The following is a 22,907-nucleotide window of genomic DNA, read 5'->3' as shown; positions in this document are numbered from 1 at the left end:
TGGGAGAGATAGCACAAGAAATGAGAGTGGTCTAGAGAGAGAGAGAGACGAATATGACGTCACGACAAGAGATTCCATTCCCTTGAGTGTGTATATGCAAGGGGGGAGGGAATAGAGGCACCAGGAGAAATTTTCTATGTGTGTGGTGTTTGTGTTGGTATGTGTGGGTGTGAGAAGATAATGAGACATGGGGGCAGAGGGTGTGTCACCGCGTGAGGTCCGGTGGGTCAAGGTGAGGCCCTTCGTTCGGTTCCGACCTGCGCCACATTGGTCGGCCCGTGACGCATTTAGGAAGACCCATGGATGACTAGTCGTACAAGACAAAGATAGAAGAATTGTGAAGGACTCTGTGTCCACTGACAAAGCCGGCTAGGATTTGTAACCCTAGGTTCTCGGACTAAGGTAACCCCTTTATCTCTGATATTACTATTCATCCAACCTAACTTTAAGGGGCATCCTACAGAATGCTCTGCTAGAATCATACTCGTCGATTAGGAAGAGAGGTGTGAGACAATGCGTGAGAGACAGGCTAAAGATAATGTGCGTACATGAGACACGTAGGCAGGTCCATGTATATAGAAAGGGTCGATGAGGATTGTGCGTGTGTATGTTTGCGAGAGGAAGAGTGCTTGTGATAAAGGTTAGTGAAAACAGTTGTAAATGGTTATGAGAGGGAGGGAGGGTTATATCTAGAGCATGTGTGCGAGAAAGACACCTCGGGAGAGAGTGTGTGAGCATGTGTGAGAGACCACCGATGGAGAGTGAAACTACACGTAAAAGACTGCTCTACACATTGATTAAAGATATAAATTGTATCCAAATATTAGGATGGGATCATGATATTTGCAATTCGCATAAGGAGCGGTCATTGATCCATCAGACATCTAGATTCTATCGAATTTGAGCATGTCTATGTTATTATTCGACACAATTGATCCACATAGTTAGTATTTTGAACTCCAGACAATGCATCACTTTAGCAATCGAATATAAACATGAGTATAGTTCATGTTGTGTGTGTAAAGCACATTATACATACGAAAGTTACACAATGGACATTATAAATAGCTACCTATGAACTAGCATACATTTGAATTCAACTTAAGGTGGTTTAAAAAAATCGAGTTCAACATGAAGTCCATTCAATTATTTGAATTTGATATCATGGCATTTGTAAACCATACCTAAATTATGGGGGCACCAATCTTTGCTCTGATTTTGTACATAATAGCATATGTAGTCGTGTACAAAATAGATTCAAATTTAGCTCCTCCATTCCAAAATAATCGTAGTTATAGGATTTTCAACTGTCAAAATTTCAAAAAGAAGCGGATAATTTAATGAGGTTTTCAAACATACAAGGTCAAATATAACGTTGTCTATTTAGGTCAATCCTCATAGTTCAAGAGTACTCTAAACGTGAATGCTTGTGTTTCAAAATTTCGAACGAAGCGCCAAAAGAGCCTCTACTCGCCCGAAACCGCGTGAGACCAATGTTTGGTAGTACAAGGAAATTACTTTTCTAATAACTCCGACCCGTGAAACCTACCGGCCCAATGTCCAAAGGTCTAAACCGGGGTAGGTTTGTAGCTTCATCTAGACGCCACGCAACCGCATCCGAAAACATTCATACACAATGGCCGCCTAAGCACACATGCGCGTGGCCGAAATCGCTCCCGCCCACTATTTGGGACACCTAGGATTACCATCCTACCCCCGACCCGCAGTAGGTCCGAAATTTAAGAGGGGGGCAAAGTTTGTACTTTCCCCAAATTTCAAACAAGCGTGTCCCATCTTCTGTTCAAAAAAGCCAAAAACAAGCGCGTCCCAGACCGAAACATGGTTCCCCCCCACCTGTCCGATTCCCCATTCGTACTCCGTGGGTGCCAAAACTACCTCTCCACCAGCCGCGAAACCCTGGCGTCCTCCGTCTGTCACCCCATCCCACCCATCAACCGCCGCCCTCCTCCATCACGCCGGAGCCGATACCCCGACGTCGTCGTCCATCGCAACCTCAACCGCAACGCCCTCCACGGCTAGTAGTTGAAGCCGAGGCCGAGCCGTCCATACCCGAGCCAGTTCAACCATGCCGTCCTGCGCCTCACCGCTGCCGCTCCGACTTCGCCACCCTCCACCGCACCGGAGCTGTTCCTGCTACGCCGTCCTTCGCCGCCTCGGATCTGCTTCCCCTCCGCTGACATACGGCCACGGCAACACAGTCAACAATTTGGCCATGGGTTCGTCCAAGCCTGCACCCTCCAGAACATCGATTTCCCCGGTAAAAAGAAGAAGATCGGCGCGACATGTGGAGGTGACCACACCGGCAACCGAAAAAGGTACTCATCTTCCCTTATTCGTGCAAATCTTACATCTCTGCTTGCACGGTATTCATCAAACAGAAGACACTAGTTGACTGCTTCTTCTTGATACTAGATGTTCCTAGTAACTCGCGATGCACAAGGTTTCTCCTCATATACTATTTCACCTTAGCTAGAGGTCCGTCGCCCCCCTGAATTTCAATTTCTGGCCAGTTGATTCCCAATTAATGGAAGCATTCCCCGGCGTAACAGGCGCTAGTACGCCTATTACGCCGTGGAAGCAGCGCCTTGGTGTTTATCTTAGGGGCGTGTGCGGCCTAGAGCTACTGGCGCCCGATCTAGAGGTCGGCCGGGATTAAAGGGATGGCCTGGGGCGCTGCCAAGCACGGCGGTGGTGTGAGGTCGATGGGAGGGCGAGGCGGTGGAGGCAGGGGTCTGGGCCGGTGGTCGCTGGCGGTTCGAGAAAGATCGTCAACAGTGACTGGCGGGAGGTAGACGAAGGCCATCTGCCCGTTCCTTATAGATCGGACGGTTCATTAAAAGAATCGACTGACCTATTTATTTTCAGTCGACTGTTATCTTAGATATGACCACATGTGGTGGTGTGCTGGAGGAGTACCTGCATTTCCTGTGCTCATATATTACAAAATCATACGGAGTAGAATCTAATTTTGTTTGCCATGCAATGTTGTAGAGCTATCATATGTCTCCTGTCATTTATTTTTCAGCCACCTCCTATCTGCTACTTTTACAGTGCACTAGTTCTGCACACACTTCATCCTTACTCTCACTATTGTGTTTTTATGCAAGGGTATTTCAGACTCTGCTGCCATGAGAGAAGCCAAAAAGAAAAGAGAGAAGTCGCTCCAGCTTCGTATGCGGGTAGGCAAGACACGTTACAGCGCTATAAAGGGTGCAGTGTCAGCAGATGGAGACGGTAAACGTAGCTCTGGAGTTGATGACCTCGCTCGCAATGAACCACCATCCCAGGTGCTTGCTTTAACTTCGCGGTGTCATATGTGGTTGCTTGTTCCATATGGTGTCTAGCTTGTATTCGAAAGGCCGAAGTCGGTAAGATAAGGAAAGATATTTTTTTTACATGAACCACCATCCCGTGAGCACCAGAAGACAAATAGCTAGTCAGGGCACTGCCCGAGCCAGTGACAAGCCCAGCAAAGATAGGCATCACCTGGAAGCCAACTAAAAAGCTGCGATGGTGGCGAAGCAGCCCGCCTCCCACCAGGCTCTCAGGTCCTAGATGATCATGCTCACCACTCCAGCCGGATGTCTAGCTTGTATTGCTTCCAATTTGGTTAAATTGCATCTGCTTAGCTTACACATTATACCTTTGAATATGACATGCCTTTCTGTTTTTGGTACATACTAGTACATCTGTGTATTAACCATGTTCTTACATCAAACTAATGTTCTTGTGTATCCCTCATCAATCACTTATGACGAGGCAGGCAGGCAAGGGGACTACTCCTCATTTAAAGAAGGCAGCGTCAGCCTCCCGACATGATTCTCAAGAAACAGAAATGCTAGATGAAGATAGTTAACGTAACTCTGTAGTTGATTACAGCATTTCCCCTACACTAGCATCGCAAGTGCTTGCTCTAATTTGGCAGCGTGATATGTGGTTGCATGTTGCATATGGTGTCTAGATTGTAATTCTTCCAATCTGGTTAAACTGCATGTGCTAGTCTGCTTAGCTTATACATTATACCTGTTAATGTGACATGCCTTCCTGTATTTAGTACATAGTACATCTGTCTATTAAGCATGTCCTTACATAAAACTATTGTTTTTTTTGTATCCCGCATCAATCAACATGACGAGACACCTTTAGTATATGCAGTGCGATATTAGTTGCATCTTTCATATGATTTATAGCATGCGCTGCTTCTAATTTGTTGAAATTCCATTTATGATGGGATGCTTTTAACTTGGCAGAGTCATATTGGTTGCATCTTTCATGTGGTGTCTAGCTTGCATTGCTTCTTATTTGCTGGAATGGTTTCTGCTTAGTTTACACAAACAGTTGTGAACATGCCATGCCGTCCTGTTTTTCGTACATATTCCATCCTGGTATCATGTGTTTGCCTTACATCAAAGTAGTGATTGTCAGTATCATGCATGAATGAGTTCTGAAGAGAGAATTTTATTGCTTTTTCTTGTCGGTTTTACTTGACAATTAAAAATCAATAAAGCGGAAGGAAGTTAGCAAGGCAGTGGATAAAGGTGCTCCTTCCGAACGGAGGGCCTCTACAGTTTCTACTCCTCCACACCCCCAAGATGATTTCCAAGACAACACATGCATAGACACTCAACAAAGCTGTGTTTATGATGAGCACGTCTCCCCTAGTGCAGCATCACCGGTGCTCCCTCTAACTTGGCACTGTTATATGTGGTTGCATGTTATGTGTGATGTCTAGCTTGTATTGCTTCTAATTTTGTTGAATTCCATCTGCTTACTTTACACATTATACTTGAATAAGACACGTGTTCCTGTTTCTAGAACATACAATATCTATCTATCACACCATGTTCTTACATCAAATTACCACTGTTGTGTAACCTGCAACAATCACTTATCATAAGACACGTTTGACTTCGGAGTGTGATATAGGTTACATCTCACATTCTTTTCTAGCTTGTACTACTAATTTGTTGAAATGGCACTTATGACGAGACAGTTTTAACTTGGTAGAGTGATATTCGTTGCATCTTTCATATGGTGTCTAGCTTTCATTGCTTCTAATTTGTTGAAATGCCTTCTCCTTAGTTTACACATCATAAGTTGTGAATATGCAAAGCTATGAATATGCAATGGCACTAATGACGAGAGACCTCTAACATGGTAGTGTGATGTTGTTTGCATCTTGCATATGATTTATTTCTTGTACTGCTTCACATTTGTTTAAACGCCATTTATGATGAGACACTGTTAACTTGGCAGAGCGATATTTGTAGCATCTTTCATATGGTGTCTACCTTCCATTGCATTGCTTCTAATTTGGTGAAATGTCTTCCTCTTAGTTTACACATCATAGTTCTGGTTATCTCTTCCGTCCTGTTTTTCATACATATTACATCCTCCTATCATGTGGTTGTCTAACATCAAAGTTCAGTTCGTCTGCATCATGCATCAATTTGTTCTGAAGAACTAAATTGTTATTCGTTTTTCTTGTCGGCTTGACTTAACATGGCACAGAGAAAGAGAAGAAACACAGAATGGTAGGGAATGAGAAGCGGATGAATCCTGCAGATTCTGCTGGTACTGATGGTGCAATAGAAGGTCAAAGTCCAGCGGAAAATTCTACAAACACGACATCCCATGCTACACGAGTTGCAAAAAAAGCCAAACAGAAACAAATAGCTACCACCAAACAAGCAGAGACAGCCCTAGTTCTTGCAACACCTACCACAGTACTACCAGCTGCATGACTTACTCGTGCATCAACTGAGCTAGCAGCACGTTCCCAAGCTCCCTTCCCACCTGACACTACTTCCCAAGCACTCTTGACACAAGATGAGTTGGCAATATCAGATGAACCTTGTGAGCTTTAACAGCAAGAAGGTAGTTGCTGGAGTCAAGTTACAGTTGCATGCTTCTTTATATGTAGTCTCACAGTTTGATGTACACTAACACTTCCTATGTTCGTTGTTGGACTAGCACCTAGGCGCAAGAGGAAACAAACATCAGGGATAATGCTCGGTAGGTTAACTAAATCTAGAGGAGGAAGAATGGAGATCCGTTTTGAGGCAGGTTTAAAAAGGCCACGTGATGCTACAGAGTCAGCCAAGTTAGTATCAGAGGCAGCGGTTGCCGTTAGGTGTCATGTACGTATCCTCCCAACATGGATTAAGTACAGGAATGACAAAGACGAAACCCAGTTCAACACCTTCCTCGACCATTTATCTGTAAGTATGGTTATGTATGGAAACTAGTAATATCGTCTTGCTCTGTCCCATACTTTCTAGGTTGCTGATAATGAGACTCCCATAATTTTCAACAGATGAGGTTCAAGTTGGATAGCCAAGATGATGCAGCCAGACAAGCTTGCACCCATGTTTTCAAGTCTGCTCTGCGACAGTATCGGTATAACTTGAGGAAAACTCACTTTGAAGGCAAGGCTAACAGTGAACTTTCCCAAACATCCCCAGTGGAAAATATATCGGATGAAGACTGGAGGGGCCTTGTTAAACACTGGTCTGATCCGAAGTATCAGGTACATTATATATATGTGATCAGATCACATGTTGAAGTCCTATTTACGCATGTGCCACACAAATCTATCTTCTTGTAGGTGAACTGTTCAAAGAACAAGGCCAACCGTACGAAAGTGAAATTCCAACAGACGACAGGATCTCGTAGCTATATTGCACACTGCGAGGCTCTTGTAATTAGCTGCTGTTTCACTCTTTTCGCTGTACCATATTATCAGATCTATATTGACTTGTTCGAAATGCAGAGGAAAGCCCGCAAGGACCAAAAAGTACCTGAACCAAATGCTGTGGAAATCTTCAAGGACTGTCACACCAGCAAGAAGAAGGGCATGACTACACCAGTCAAAGCCGCTGTTGTAAGTCCTTAATCCTCATGCCTTTTAACTACTACTTACTCTGACTTGTGCCTTGAACTGCATGGTTTGCCGCCAATGTCTATTACTCTTTTCAATTTTATACATAATTGTCTTAGCGTATCATTGCACCTTACAAGGTTTAAAAGAGAGGAGTGATGTTCCTTTGATCTTGACCCGTAATCTAGTTCCGTGCTGGACTTGCCCACACAACGTTACAATTGCCTGTTTGTCTGTTCTCAGTTGTTTTGTGATATGAATGATGTCATACTATGCTTACCGTATTATAAACTTCGTCTCTTTATCCTTAGCCCTCAATACAATGTGAAGAAATAGACAATACATTAGCGATGGTACATGGTCATATGTTTGGAACCTGGTTTTATTATGTACTTTGCAATAAAATACAACTAATATTTTACATGGGTTCACCAGAATAAGTTATGTATACAGACCAAAGCTATTTTGTTTGGTTTTGCTGCCTCCTTAATATCTTCTGTTCTGGTACTACTAATGTAAAACCTCAACTTTTCAGCGAGCTATGGAAAAAATGGTGGAACCGCCACCTGCTGAAGGTGGCGAGGCAACTATAACCGCAATGTCAGCTCTTGCAGCAGTGGGTCAGTACCTGTCCACTAACAGTGCCAAAAGCACGTTCCTGCGTAATACTGGGTTGGTTGTTAAGGCAATATCGTCCAAACTTCCTCATGATCAAGATATGCAAGCTCAAAGCAATGTTGTATCTGCGCTCCAGACACAAGTCCATTCCCTAACAGAGACCCTTTGTGAAACAAGGAGAAACATTGCTCAATGTCGTCAAGATATGCATGGTTTTAAAATCAGACTATCAGACATTTGCTATGTTGTTCAGGAGCCTAGGGGAAATGAAGGCGAGGGTTATGGTGCTCCATCGGACAATACAACATGAAAACGTAACAGTCAGGTCAAATGAACTGAGCTTCTGAACTTCTGGTGGTGCATTTATCTGCTAGACTGTTAAGTTTTATGCCAACCTTCCTTTTGTTATATAGTTATAATTTGTTTTGGTGCGATACAAAATTTATTCTTAACGTGCAGCCACCGGCTGAAGAAAACAGCAAGCCATTTTTGTATAGTGTAGAGTGTTCCCTATATTTGCACTGGTGGCGATCTTTGATGCCGAGTGGATGTAATCTGTGCAATCGCCTTAATAGACTAGCGTTAGTTTCGGCCTTATTTATTTCCTAGTCTTCTTTTTCCCTGGTTTGCTAGTGGCCGCAACTACCATGGGCCATATACGGGCCGTAGGATCCATGGGTCTCCTATGGGCCGTCGATAAATGGGCCTGTAATCGGTGGGCCTCGGGCTGTTGGATAAATGGGTCTACATGGGCTGTAATCGGCGTAATTGGTATCGGCCCAGCACGGTAACAGGCCGTTAACAGGCCGTAGGACAGCAAAGGCTTAATTCTGTCATAGGCATAATGGGTCGTTAATGGGCCAGAATATAGGACGGGCTGGAAACGGCGCAACGGGTTAACAGGCCAGAAACGGGCCGACTCTAGCCATGGGCCGAATTTGGCCCATTAGGGTAACAGGCCAGTAACGGGCCGACTCTTGCCATGGGCCGAATTTGGCTCATTAGGGGAACAGGCCTGTAACGGGCTGACTCTTGCCATGGGCCGAATTTGGCCCATTAGGGGAACAGGCCAGTAACGGGCCGGAAGTAATCGAGGGCCGAAAAGGAGCCCAATAACGTATGGGCCATCAATAGGCCGAAAGCTAACACGGGCTGGAAATGGCCCATGTAAATCACGGGCCGTTAACGGGTATAAAGAAAATTACTGTTCATTATGGGCTAGAGTCACTGTGGGCCTGTAAAGGGCCGAAAGATACGAAGGCCTCATATGGGCCGAAAGACGTCGTGAGCCATACATGGCCCGAAAGTGAAATAGGCTTGTGTTATATTCGACGGCCCACATGACGTTGTTGGGCCGATTTCCTTTAGGGCCTAACGGGCCGTGAGTTAACGGGCCATAAAATGGGCTATTTGCAAAGAGACCGTTAACAGGCTTTTCATGGGCCAGCCCGTTAACTTTTGACCAAGTCAAACGGGCCGACTTTGTAAGCTAAATGGGCCAGTGGTGGGCCGTGGCACGTGTCGACATATCATAGGCGCCTATCTGACCCACTGACGAGCTGACACATGTTTCGTCCGGCCAATAAGAATTTTACACGTGGAAATTTCCCATTGGTCGGGGCTGTTAACGGGTTATCGGATCCAAAACCAGACCCGATAGCTTAACGGCGTTCCGTTACGCTGGATGCCACGTGACGGTCACCCTTGACGAAAGCACTTCTCTGACGCGCGATTTATCGTCATGGAAGTGGACACTTCCGTGATGATAATTTTGGTAATGTCATGGAACACTTCTACGACAGCACAGGTATGACTATCTTGATTCTGTCATAAAATCGTCATGTATGTACATGCATGACAAAAACGCGACCTACTGTGACAAACACGTATCATCACGGAAGTGTATTTTTTTGTAGTGTCTATTTATGTCAAAAAAATAAGAAACAACGTGAGAGTTAATGCACCACGCCTATGTGTTTACTATTTGGTTTTCGTAAGATGACTTAATACTCACCTACACGGAGGGCGTATTTGATTTGACAGCGGGCGGCGCAGTTCCCGATACGGCTTTAATGCAGACGAGGGAGGGAGTAGCGGTTCCCGATATGTTGAACGGCCAATGCATCCTCCTTTAATTAATGCATGAGGGAAGTAATGGGAGGAGGTCCGGGAAAAGAGGCTGCACGATGTGAATGCAACGCAGTTTGCCCTCATTGCCCTCATATAAAGGCGCCCCTCCATTCCAATGCATCTACCACATCGTACGCACCTAAGCATTTGCCTAAGCACCTACACTAAGCGCAAAAGATCTCACTCCAGACCCATGGCGGCGATGCGCGTGAGCGGCCAACGGCTGCGCCAGATGGTCCACGACGCCGGCCTGCGGCATGGCGCCGAGGATCGTCTCCAGACGGTGTTGGAGACCGGCTGGTGGATGGCCGCCGTCGACGCCAACTACGACTCTCAGTTGGACCAGATGATCGTTGCCACCAGCAACAAGTTCACCGTCCTCAAGAAGCTCGTGGACGACATCGTCGTACTCCTCCAGCCCGCGCGCCCGGGCTCCTCATTGCCTGCCACCCAATCAGCCTCCATGGCCGGAACCTCTTTCAAGCACTGGTGGCCCTGCGACTGCCCGCCGACGCCACGAAGAATGTCCACCTGGAGGTCGCGCTCGCCGCGAGACGCCTCGCCCTGCAAGAATTCGTCGACCTACACATCCACGTGTACGAGCAAATCGTGTACATAGGTATCTACAAGGCCAGTGAGGACGCTACGACGTTGGCCTTCCTCAACCGTCTGGAAGCCTTGGATGCCTTTGCTGAGATGCAGCTCGACCTCGCCACAAAAGCCGTCGCTCCTTAGCCGCCGGTCGGTGGCCCGGCGCACTAAGTTGAGGAGGAGGAGGTCGTATGTTCATGGATCCATCTTTCTTCTTGCCTTCTGTAACCACCACTGCGATCACATCATCGTGGCCTTAATTCTTATTGTGTTGTTGCATTCTCGTTCCAGTCAATACCGACATGTGCGATCCCTTTGCTTAATTATATGCATCACTGTAACTAGTACTCCATCCGTCAATTTATAAGTTGTGCTTACCTTTTCCATCAACTTCGTGCAACGCGCGGGCATCTTGCTAGAAACACTAGAATATGTCTATATAATCCGTATGTGATAGTCCATTTGAAATCTCAAAAAAGACAAATATTTAGGTACGGAGGGAGTAATATATTAGGAGTATATCAAAACAATAGTGATTTCTTTCAAGTTTGTGAACAAATACTACTATTCCACTACTTCGGATCCGTCGCAACGCACGGGCACATTGCTGGTAAAAGGAAAAGGCCTGCCGCATTCGCGTCGCACCCCCACACGCCTGGGAATCGGGAGTACAACACGGCCCGTCCGGCACGGTACAAAGATATCTATACCTATACCTATACCCCCTATATAGTGTGTGAAAAACTTTGAAAGTTGGTCGTTGGATGAAGCCAATCCGATGGTACAAAGATGGCAAATCCGAGCACTACTGGCCGTTGGATATCATCCACCAGATTCTGCCACATGTATAATCTAGAAGACTCCATGGTTGAACTTAATTCATGACTAACTTTGCCACAACTAAGCTTAGGCAAAGTTATTAGTTCTTCAAAATGAGAGCCACAAGTTGGCAAGCCTAAGGGAATCTTGCCACATTTTTTGTGTGTATGTCATGTGGGGCCTTAGTGTGGCTTGCCTAAGGTGTGGCTTGAACCAAACACTCACCTAAGTTAATCAAACTTGCCTAACCTTACATTCCACCAGATTTTGCCACATGTTAGAATCCAGAAAGCTCCACATGTAGAAGCATAATGCACAAACCACCAGAATCTCATGCGTGCAATGCACGTGTACCTTACTAGTACTAGTTGGTAGTAGTAAGAAACAAATTCCAGTTTTGGCACGAGCTCGTACTGCGGGAGCACCACAAGGCCTGCCGTAGGAGTTACATTTCCCTCTCGGGGTCCACGGGACCGAACTTCAGTGGCTTAGTGCCCGACCTATGAGTCAATGACATGCGGACCTTAAATGCGGCTGGCCCACATGTCATTCTCATGGTGGTGGCGTGGTTCGTGACTCACTCGTTCGAGATGAACCGGCCGGTGGTGGCGTGGCCGTGGCGAGGGTGCCACAGCTGGGCGTCGGGGCGTTACGAGGCGTAGATGGCCACACCGGCGGGTACTACCCATAGTACATAAGTACTCCAACTGAGGATTGATGCCCGGGACGAAATGTGTCACAGCCGCTGGATGAAAATTCGATGGTGCGGGAGTACGGATCAGAGCACAGCAGCGGAGCAGGCAAACCGCGTCCAATCGGGTGTGTCTGTGGTAGAAAGTTGATGGTCGCCGCAGTTCAGCTGGCCCGCATGTCATGCACACAAAGGCAGAGGAGCGGTGGGGCCGAGAGGGATGAGGGGCACGTCGGGGGGATGAGGATCCCCTGACACGAACAATCCTACCATTCTGTCACTGACATGTGGGACCCATAAGCGTGGGTCCCACGTGTCAGCGAAGGAAAGGCAGGGCAAGGCAGTGATAGCCACGTCAGAGGATCCTTGTCCATGTCGGGGGACGTCGTGCCGTGTGTTGGAGCGGCGTCGTGGGAATTGCGTGTGGGTGTGGCAGTGGTAGAAACAAGAAACGTGATGGTCGCCGTGGTTCAACTTCCATGGACAAGCTGTCATGTCTGCTGACACATGTATATCAAAACTAGAGTGTTTATATTTCAAGCACGTGAACAAGTATTATTCTACTACTTTGGATCCATTGCAACGCATGGGCCAGCACATTGGTAGTAGTAGTGTCCATCTCTATCTCTAGAGGCCTTCCCTCATTCATCCTTTTCTCTCACAAGATAAACTACACATACAAATGCATCTTGATGTTCCGTGGAACGCACAAGGATGTTTCCTTGGGGGTCTCTCCAGCGCGGCGTGGCCGTAGTTGCAAGTTGACGCCCCTTGAGATGCCGACGTTGAGGGGCACTCGGATTTCCTCCGATGAGCAGGTAAGATGAGTTTGATCACGTAGTAAATGCATTCTAAAGACTACTTCCGTGTCCATTTCCTAATTCTCCCCTTGCCCACTATTTCACAGGTTAGGCTCGGTGCGAGTGGAGATTGGCTTGCATATGTACGGGAGGGTACCAACATCAATTTGCACAACATTTACAACGGTGACACCGTTCCCGTAGAACCTTTGTCCAACATTGGGAGCAGCCATGCAACGGGCCACCGCATGAATTGGTACGATGGAACCACGGTGAGATTGAATAAGATAGCACGAACCTTGCACATGGCGGTCAAAGGCGGACCATGCTGTCTGCGGCTGATTTGTTGCCGTACGAGTAGGAAGACGCTGTGCTCCTTTCTAACCGCATCTTCGCGGTGACAAACCAGGGGACTTATTTTGTATGGGACACATCCTACGATATACTCCCTCTCTCCCAGTTTATTTGTTTTGAATCTTTTTGTTTTATAAGTTTCAAAATCAAATTTAGAGCTCCCCATCACATGTTGAGATTACAATGTCCATTAAATCGTTGCGTGCATGTATAGTAAAGAAACAAATCTCGAGTTTGGCACGAGTTCGTGCTGCGGGAGCACCACAAGCCCTGGCGCAGGAGTTACATTTCCCTCTCAGGGCCGTCGGGACTGAGCTTCAGCGCCTTACTACACCTACCTTTGAGTCAATAACATGTGGACCCGATAGGTGACTGGTCCACATGTAATGCTCCCGTAGGCAGAGGGGCAGTGGGGCCAAGAGGGGTGAGCCGCAGGTCGGGGGACGTGTGGTTTCATGGGTTCGAGCGGCGTCGTGGGAATAGCGGGTGGCTGTGGTAGAAACTTGATGCTCGCCGCATTTTAGGTGGCCCACATGTCATGCACACAAAGGCAGAGGGGCGGTGCGGCCGAGAGGGGTGAGGCGCACGTCGGGGGGCCGTGGTGCCGTGGGTTGGAGAGGCGTCATGGGAATCGCGAGATGAAACGTGATGGTCGCCGTAGTTGAACTTCCATGGACAAGCTGTCATGTCTACGGACACATGCACTGCATACCGATCACTGGAAGGAGTAGCAGAGAAAGCTATATATGCGGATAAATAGTTCCTTATAGTCAAGCGGACCCACGCTACTACTCTGTTCCAAAGACATGCACACCATCGAAATAGTCCATCTGTATCAATATACACCGAGAGGGAATAATTTTTTTTACAAAAGAGGAAATAGTTCATCCATCCATAATGCCCTCCTGCTGGTGCAACCTTTTCTTCTTCTTCTTCTTCTTCTTCTTCTTCTTCTTCTTCTTCTTCTTCTTGTTCTCATTCTCTGTGGGAGACGGCTTTGCAACAAGCTCTTTGGACCTTGCAGCTATCTCAAAACTCACACGGGCATCGAGGGCAGCATATTTTATCCGCTCGTACGTCAAGGGATAATTCTCCCATCCAGACGACCTTAATGCCACTGTCTCGTCACCCTTCTGAAGATTTGTACCGAGCACAAAATTTGCTACGTCGAATAGGGATGGTGTCTGTTTATCACAATCTTCTACAGGAATTTTGATTCTGGTTTGTAGGTCAGCGATGCTTTTCAAATCAAGGTTGTACGGCTCCAGCTTCTGTTTGTCCCCTTCGATGGCTGCCGCATAGAAGTATACGTCCTCCCGAGACAAGAAATTGTGAAGCTCACCTAGTATGGAGGGCGAGTGTATGATGTGGTACACCAAAACATCATCTTCGAGGCACAACTGAAGGACAGCGGCGCTGGATCTTCCCAGGGGCACGCTCCGTGTACTCTGCGTTGAGACCGATGACCCTCGTCTCTACCTTTTCGAGGGAGTTGGATACATTGTTGATCCACTGCCGAACAACCCTTGGGTGGACGGTGACGGTGGCAACTATGCGCATTGAGCCTTCGACGAGGACATGTTGGACGCTAAAAACATGCATCTCGATCTCTTTCGCCATTTGGAACCGCTGGAATGGAGGGCTATGGTTTGGAGAATTAGGATTAGATGGCTAGTCTAACTGAAGTAGTAGATGATTATTTAAAGAGGTTAAAACAATGTGAATGCAGTGGGGTTTGGATGCAAATGAAGACGAAGGGGAGGTGAAGAAGCCGAGGAGAATCGGTTCCCGATGGAGAAGTAAATGGGAGAAGTGGCAGGCAGGCAGTTGATTAGACGGCTAGGTAGACTAAACGAAAAGGCTATGCGGGTAGACTGATGAGTCGTACCTGTTCGTGTACGTGCCCATCCTTCCTGATAGGTGGGACCTATGCAAACAGATAAAAAAATGTGTTGTAGTTTTTTTTGAGCGCGTGAGTGGGAGACACAACATTCTCTGGTTAAGGAATACTCCCTCCGTTTAGGTGAGTATAAGTCACCTTATGAAAATCAGGTTTTCCCAAAACCTTTAGGCGTGGAGCATTAACTTCCTGCTCGATCCCCTCCCAGCCTTGTTAGCCAGCGTTCTCTTCCTCCGCTGCCGCGTTCTACCTTTCCATTTTTCCTCTTCTCAAGTGTGGAACGATCTGCATACCGTCCTTGATGCACCAGAACAACCACTGCATGCATCGCGACAGGGCGTTGATTGGGCATGCACGAGAATTTGGTTCTGCTCGCAATATGGATGATACCTGAACAATGAAGTGAACAGGCATGCTAGCACGGGAGACCTATTTCCGCTATACAATACTGGAGTACTCATGTTCCTACTAGTAGTAGTAGTAGTAGTAGTAGTACAATTGTGGTACACTTGATGGTCAAAATACTATTCATCCGGTCCTCACAGTGAAGTGACAACACCCTGCGCCTGACACTAGTCCAGGTGGCGTGTTCGGGTTACCAAAGTCAGCCTTACCCTGTGCACTGTGCAGTCTGTCACCGCCGTTGTACAGCACATTGGCGCCTCGCCTCGTCTCCCTCTCCGCTCCCATAGCACCACTCCATCTCCTTCTCCGTCTCCGTCTCCGTCTCCATCTCACTGTGCCCCCGTGTACCATCGCCTCACTCGCCTCCCCCAGTACCACTCTTCCCTCGCTAGCCGCTCCAGCACCGACATCCTTCTCCCCCGTAAATCAAGCCCCCTTCCAAACTCCACCATGGCCGAACGCGAACCGCACAGCATCCATATGAGCCGCGATTGGAGCAATCTCCCCAGTGACATCCTCGACCTCTGTTGTTCGTGTATGAATATGTTAAGCGCCCTGCGGCTGGCTGCATGCTCGAGGGACATGCACACAGCCATCATCGAAGCGAGGCCTAAGCTTTTCAAGACACCCTGCTTGCTGCTATCTGGTCTTGCGAGATTGGCTCACCATGATACGGAGGCGTGCATGATGCCCCTCGACTTCAATCCGATCTCCATTAGCCGAAACTTCTTTGCAGGTATGTAGTGGGTCGCCGTACATCATTTCCCTCGACATCGATCCGATCACCATCGCCCGAAACTTCTTGGCAGGTATGTACTGGGTCGGCATGAACTCCCACTGGATGGCTGCCTTCAGAGAAGACGGTAAAAAGTTGGTGCTCGTGAACTTCCAGACCTCCCATGAGATTATCCTTCCTCCGTTGGATTATATAGAGTATTACCATCGCGGTCCAAGTCATCTAGATTACTACATCAGTTGGACGGACCTTGTTTTGCAGAAGATTGTAATCTACCAAGTGCCCACACGACATGCGAATTACGCAGACTTCAAGCTAATTGCCTTGTTCGACCGCGGACTCGCCTATCTTTACGTCGGTGCCTTCTTTAGCTGGAGACAACTCGGCTCGCAGTGGATCATCGTCAAAGCTGATACACACTTCTGTGATGCTATTGAACACAATGGCATCATCTACGCGATCGACAAAGCAGATGGCACCACGTATTGCTGGGACGGCGCGTGTAAGTTGTTTCCGTCTCATGTTAATGATGACGCCATGACACTGTTTGAACTTTTTGTGATGATTGGCATATCCTGGTTTGAGCAGAATTTGAGTAGAACTATGGCAATGTATTAGAGACGCCGTAAATCAGCTATATTTGGAATGAGTTAATTCATGCGATTGTGACCATGTCATTACAGCCAATTTGTACCCTGAATAATCAAACGGTTAGGAATATATGGATATTATCCTTATTTTACGGTAATCTATATACTACTACTAAATATGAGTGTGTATCAATGGCCATGTTAGTTTCCTCATTTTCATGATGTAGAAACATGCACCACACTGTTGGTTTCATCTAACCATACATTAGGGAAGTAAATGTGCATATGGAGAACTCTATATTTGGAAGTAGCGAAATCCTGCAATGCTTACCATGTGTACATACCTATATTCGCCCTTCAGCAATCAATGGCTAGAATAATATCCTCACAAATTTTTTGCCCACAGAACACGAGTATATAACAATGCATGGTCTGTTAGTTACCTTGAAGAATTTGTTTGTGAGGACAGAACATAATTACTCCCTCCATTCCCAAATATTTGTCTTTCTAGAGATTTTAACAAGTGACTACATACGGAGCAAAATGAGTGAATCTACACTCTGAAATATGTCTACATACATCCGTATGTTGTGTCTATTTGAAATGCCTAGAAAGACAAATATTTGGGAACGGAGGGAGTACATAACATGCATGACATGGTAGTTTCCTGTTAAGAATCGATTGCGAGATAACATGAGTATAACCATGCATGGCACTTCTATATTTTCGAACCCAGTATACATTTCCCTGTATTTTCCTCCCAGTTCCAACAGGGACATATCAATGCTGTTTCTTGCATTATCCTACTCATACTCTGAACAATGCTGATCTTACATTAACAATGCCTGTCCTTTTTGATATGATGCAGTGTCCCTACAGTTACTGCCCTTTGTAATCACACCACCTTTGCCAAAAACAGGGAAGCACAACTGGTTCCTCGCTCGATCAGACGACGACAAAAGACTGATGATCATTCGGACACATGAGCCGGGAAAGTTATATTGCAAAAACCCCACTGTATACAAGCACCGTGTAATACATGAGTATCCGGACAGTGGTTGTTACGTCTATGAGCAGGATACCAGCTTGTTGGGGCCTTTAGGATTTTTTAGTTGGAGGCGGGTAAACAGCCTTGGTTCACACTCTCTGTTTCTCGGACTCAATTATCCGATTAACCAGGAGATCACCGTTGGCAAGGACCTTGATGGCAGAGAGGCTCTGTTTTTTATGGAAAACTGTGTCTACACGGCGAGCCCTAGGAGTTCGGGAGCAAACTCCCCTGATTGTCAACGATACAGCCTGCAGCCAAAAGAAGGTGAGAATGACAAAGGCATCCAGATTAACTTTGATCCTTGGATGTCTCAATTACGACAGGCAGTGATGTGGTTCAAGCCTTCAAGTTGATAGGTAATTGGGCTGTTGCATCGAAAGGGTGGAGTACTGGTGTCTCCGGATCACTGGTCGCTGAAGCGGGGCTGCAAATTATGATGGTGTTGGATCATCTCTTCGAATGACTTTGTTGTCTTTGTTGCTGGTTCTGGATGGGTAGTTCTTTCTTTTGTTATGCATATTCCTTGTCATTTGGTCATCCTCGTCTATGTCACTCTTAATATGTAATAGTTGCTTCTGTTTAGAATGTCATTCTCGTCTGGATCACGAGAGTCTGAGCGCTGCAGATGGGTGCGTTTTGGTGGTGTAGCAAGACTTCTTATGAACTATCATGTCTTGTTGTTTATGTCAGTAGTAGTCACTAGTCAGTGTTTGAATGTTGTATATATCGTTGTTTCGAACTGTTTATTGTCTCGAACTACTGGTGGGCTAAATGAGGGCATCACCATTCTCCAGTGTTCAGAGTATATCTCCTTTTCTCAAGTTATATAATTTGAGCTCAGTGTCTTTTCGATGATGTACACTTGTTTGGGCCAGTGAGGTGTCGTTGAATATGGGCCGAGTAGTAACACAAAGCCAAACAGGTCAATTATGACTCTCAGGCAGGGCTCTCAAAAGATCCTGAAAAAAAGGCCGGGCTCTCCAAAAAAGAAAGAATAAGGACTCTTAGGCCGACATGTGGGCGCCACCGGTGTTTTCGTGCGCTTGCGCGCCGAGAGCATATTGGCGCGTGCTCAAAATTCATGCTGCCTTTTTATCCCCAGTCTCCCGCCCCTCCCGCACCTCTGGAATCTCGATTCCTATTCCAGTTCCCCCAAATCCCCCTCCTGTACTCCCTGTACTCAAGCGCACTATCATGTCGCCGGTCAACACGGATCTCCGAGCCAGAGATCCTGAGGTCCGTCCTGCCTTCGGTCGCTGCATGCTGTCGCTCAACAGTGGCATGGCAGTGCTTGACGACCAATTTGCCGGCAAAGTGCTGATGGTAACCATCAACGGCGACCGGCCTCCTGTCTCGCCGGACGACCTTGTCAAACCTCTTGGCATTGCGCACGGCATCCAAATAAGTGACTTGCTCGTCGAAGTCTGTCCGCCACCGGCTGATTTCTTTGTCAGGTTCCGGACAACTTTCGACTGCAGTCGTGTGTTCGAATCTCCCCGGCGTTTGTTCTGCGATGGTGCGCTGGTGGGCTTTGATCGGTGGCACCCAGGATGGGGCTCGGTGCCCTCTGAGCTTGAGTTTTTAACAAAGCTTACCTTCCACGGCATGCCTCGACGTGCTTGGAACAGCGAGTCCATGAACGAGCTTATCAACGACCTTGGAGGTGAGCTCGTAAGTATGTTTGTTCCTCCAGACAGCTGGGCTCTGACGGTTATGGCATGGATGAAGAAGCCGTCCACCATACCGAAGGTGATTGGTGTTGAGATACCGGTGCAGGAACCGGGGTTGTACTATTCGTCGCCACCAAGGCCGCCGCGGACCACGTTAGGGATGTACCTGTATCGAGTGTTCGTGCATGCCGAAGAAGTGGTCAATCCATCAATCGAAGTCCTGCCGCCGCCGCTGGTGCCAGGGTCCGTCGACGACGTCCATTACAGGAGTCAACATCAGACTTACCCCGTGTTGCTCGGAACGATGGATGGCACAGGGCCTACTCCATCATGCGGCGGAGGCCACTGCTTCTTTGGGAGAAGAGGCATGGCTGGCTGCCTGGATGTGCTCTAATTTGAGGTAACAACTGAATCTTGTCAGATACTAGTTAAATCCGAGCTATGGGTGTGAAGCACTGATATGCCAGTACATTTGATTGTGACCTGTTCTAATTTTGTACCTGAACTTTTTTTAGAAAGGGTTGTACGTCAACTTAATGTGCTAGCAGAACTTATTATGCTGTCTGTCTGTTTTCTTTGCACAACATTCAAGATATTTCCCCGTCATTGATAAAGACGATGAACCATTATGTACGACTTCGTTGGTTTCAACATAGCCCTTCCCGTAGCGATCCACTGCTTCCATCCTGATTGTGCCGCCTGTGTGAAATTTTTGTATGCAAGTTCAGTGTGCTATGATGTTCTATATGATTGTGTCAACTATATACGTTTTTACTAAGCATCAGCAATGCATATGGCTGAAAGATGTATTTACGAGCATCGACCGATGGGTCTCTCTCTCTATCTCTCTCTCTCTCTCTCTCACACACACACACACGCACACGCACAAGTGGGACCCGTTGAATTATTTATTTGCTCGTGACAGCTTTTAATTAGGTTCCACTGTAATCTAACTTTTTTCTTAAGTTATTAATTGAGCTCAGTGACTTCAAAAAGTTGTACAGAAGCCTTGTTTGGGCCTTTCCGGCGTCACTGAATGTTAGGTTGTACTGTACTACACAGGTCTTTTTTTTCAACATCAGCAATGCAACTGGGCCGACAGTTGTACACAATATCCGGGTCAACTTGTTATTCTCCGCCCCGTTGGGCTGCAAACTTTCCTAGGAGATATGCATTAGGCTTAACAAGAAAATGGACTTTAAGAAATAATAAATGGGATGTAATTATAATAACTGGACAGTTACTATGCACCAAACACGTAATTAGTTTGAAAAAAATATTATTTTTGGAATTTGAAAATTTTAATTTCATTACTTGTTGCGCGCGCAATATTTCGTTGGATTTTAACGTAATACAACTTTATTTTGAAATTATATTTAACCTGACTAGAAATTTCGGATAAAATTATTTCGGATCCCATCAAAATGTGGGAATTTTTTTGAATTCTGTTTTGAGCGGTTGTTTGAAATTATTAATCGTTGTCCTAGCTAGGAGTTGGGCTGTACTTTTAACAAACTGTAAATGGGCTGTAGTAAATTCCATTAGAATTAAAAAATGGGCTGTACATTCTTACAAATCGCAAATGGGCTATATGTTCTCTGCCAAATCCGAGCTGTGGGCCTACTAAGTTGACGCGTACCAAGGGCTTTGTCAACTTAGTCAATATAAACGATTCTAGCTGCAGTGATCGTACGATGTCCATCCAACGGCTGTAGTGCTTCTTCAACCTCTGGTCTTCTTGCTCCAGCCGCCCAAAGTAGCGCCGGTCGTGTCGCGTGCTCCTGCCTCCCATGGCCGGCTGTGATGCCACGGAGGCCTCACCGCCCCGTACTACTCCCATCGCTGGCCAGGCCATCCCTCTACTCACCCACACCCCCTGTTATTCTGCGGCGACGGCAGCCTCACACCGCAGCTGAACCAATGAACCCTCATACTCCTCTCCGCGCGGGCTTTCACTGCCGCGTCTTCCCCGGCTCCGCGCCGTCCCCTTCCTAGGCCTCGCCGTCGTCCAGACCACCGCCCTGGTGCTCGGCGCGGCATGGTCAACGTGGTCAACGACCGACTTCCATCGGAAGAGTACTGTACGTGGAGAGGCTGACAGCTGGGTCCAGGCAGCCGCAAGGAAGTGCCTCCTTATTACGCGCAAAATAATTATTCCTCCACCTGACAGCAGGGACCCATCGTACGGGTCACCTTATTTCGCGGAAAAAACGTTTCCCCCTGACTGCCGGGACCCACCGGACGGGCCAGCGTATTTCGTGAAAAAACGTTCCCCCCGCTGTCAGCTCGAACCCACCGGAAGTGCCTCCTTATTACGCACAAAAAAATGAATACTCCCCCTGCTAGCTGGGACCCACCATGGTGGGAGGCTGACTTGTGGGCCTACTAAGTTGACTGGGACGGGGGCCTTTGTCAACTTTAGTCAATATGAACAATTCTAGCTCCAGTGACCGTACGATGTCCATCCAACGGCCGTAGTGCTTCTTCAACCTCTGATCTTCTTGCTCTAGCCGCCCAAAGCAGCGCCGGTCGTGCCGCATGCTCCTGCCTCCCATGGCCGGCTGTGCTGCCGCGGAGGCCTCACCGCCCCTACTATTCCCACCGCTGGCCAGGCCCTACGGCGACGGCAGCCTCACATCGCAGCCGAACCAGTGAACCCTCGTACTCCTCTCCACACGGGCTTCCACTGCCGCGTCTTCCCCGGCTCCCCGTCGTCCCCTTCCTAGGCCTCGCCGCCGTCCACCACCCTGGTGCTCTCGGCGCGGCGTGGTCAACGTGGTCAAGGAACGACTTCCATCGGACGTGGACTGTACGTGGAGAGGCTGACAGCTGGGTCCACGGCCGCAGCAAGGAAGTGCCTCCTTATTACACGGAAAATAATGATTCCTCCACCTGACAGCTGTGAACCACCGGACGGGCCACTGTATTTCGCAAAAAAAAATGTTTCACCCTGACTGCTGGGACCCACCAGCTACATCTTCGCATGCAAGGAAGTGCGTCCGGGCAAAAAAAAACGATTCGCCCCCCTGACTGTTGGGACCCACCAGCTACATCTTCGCAGGCAAGTAAGTGCCTGACAGTCGGGACCCACCTGGTCGAAGTGTACGTAGCATTGTCATTCTGGTCGTGAACGTGTATGTACATATATACTGGTGGATGTAGAGGCGCGCACGTGTCGTAGTAGAGGCGCGTACGTGTCGTAGTAGAGGCGCGCACGTAGCATGTACACGTACGTACAGCGGCCAGGGTGCAAGAAAGAAAATACGGCCACGTATGTGTACATACGGGCAGGGTCTCGAACGCCTACTCGCGCATACGTACGGCCAGGGCTCGTGTACATGGCTGGGTCGGAACAGAGAAACAGCGTCGTCATCGTGTTCATGGGGAGGCAACGGAATGCGTCGTGTTCATGGGGAGGCAACGGAATGCGTCGTGTTCATCGGGAGGCAACGGAACGCGTGGGAGCCAACCGGCTGGGTCGGAACGGAATGCGTGGTCGTGTTCATCGGGAGGGCTTGGACGGAACAGGCGATGGAAACGAGGCCTGGCGTACCGCACAACGGAGGAAACGGACCTCCTACATTCGGAACGGGGTCCTGTTGATCGGGAGGGGTCTGGCGTACCACAAAACAGAGGAAACGGACCTCCTGC

Source organism: Triticum aestivum, chromosome 3D (genome assembly GCF_018294505.1).
Source record: "Triticum aestivum cultivar Chinese Spring chromosome 3D, IWGSC CS RefSeq v2.1, whole genome shotgun sequence".
Classification (NCBI taxonomy): Eukaryota; Viridiplantae; Streptophyta; class Magnoliopsida; order Poales; family Poaceae; genus Triticum; species Triticum aestivum.
The sequence above is the reverse complement of the archived record's forward strand: the minus strand, read 5'-3'. Positions refer to the sequence as shown.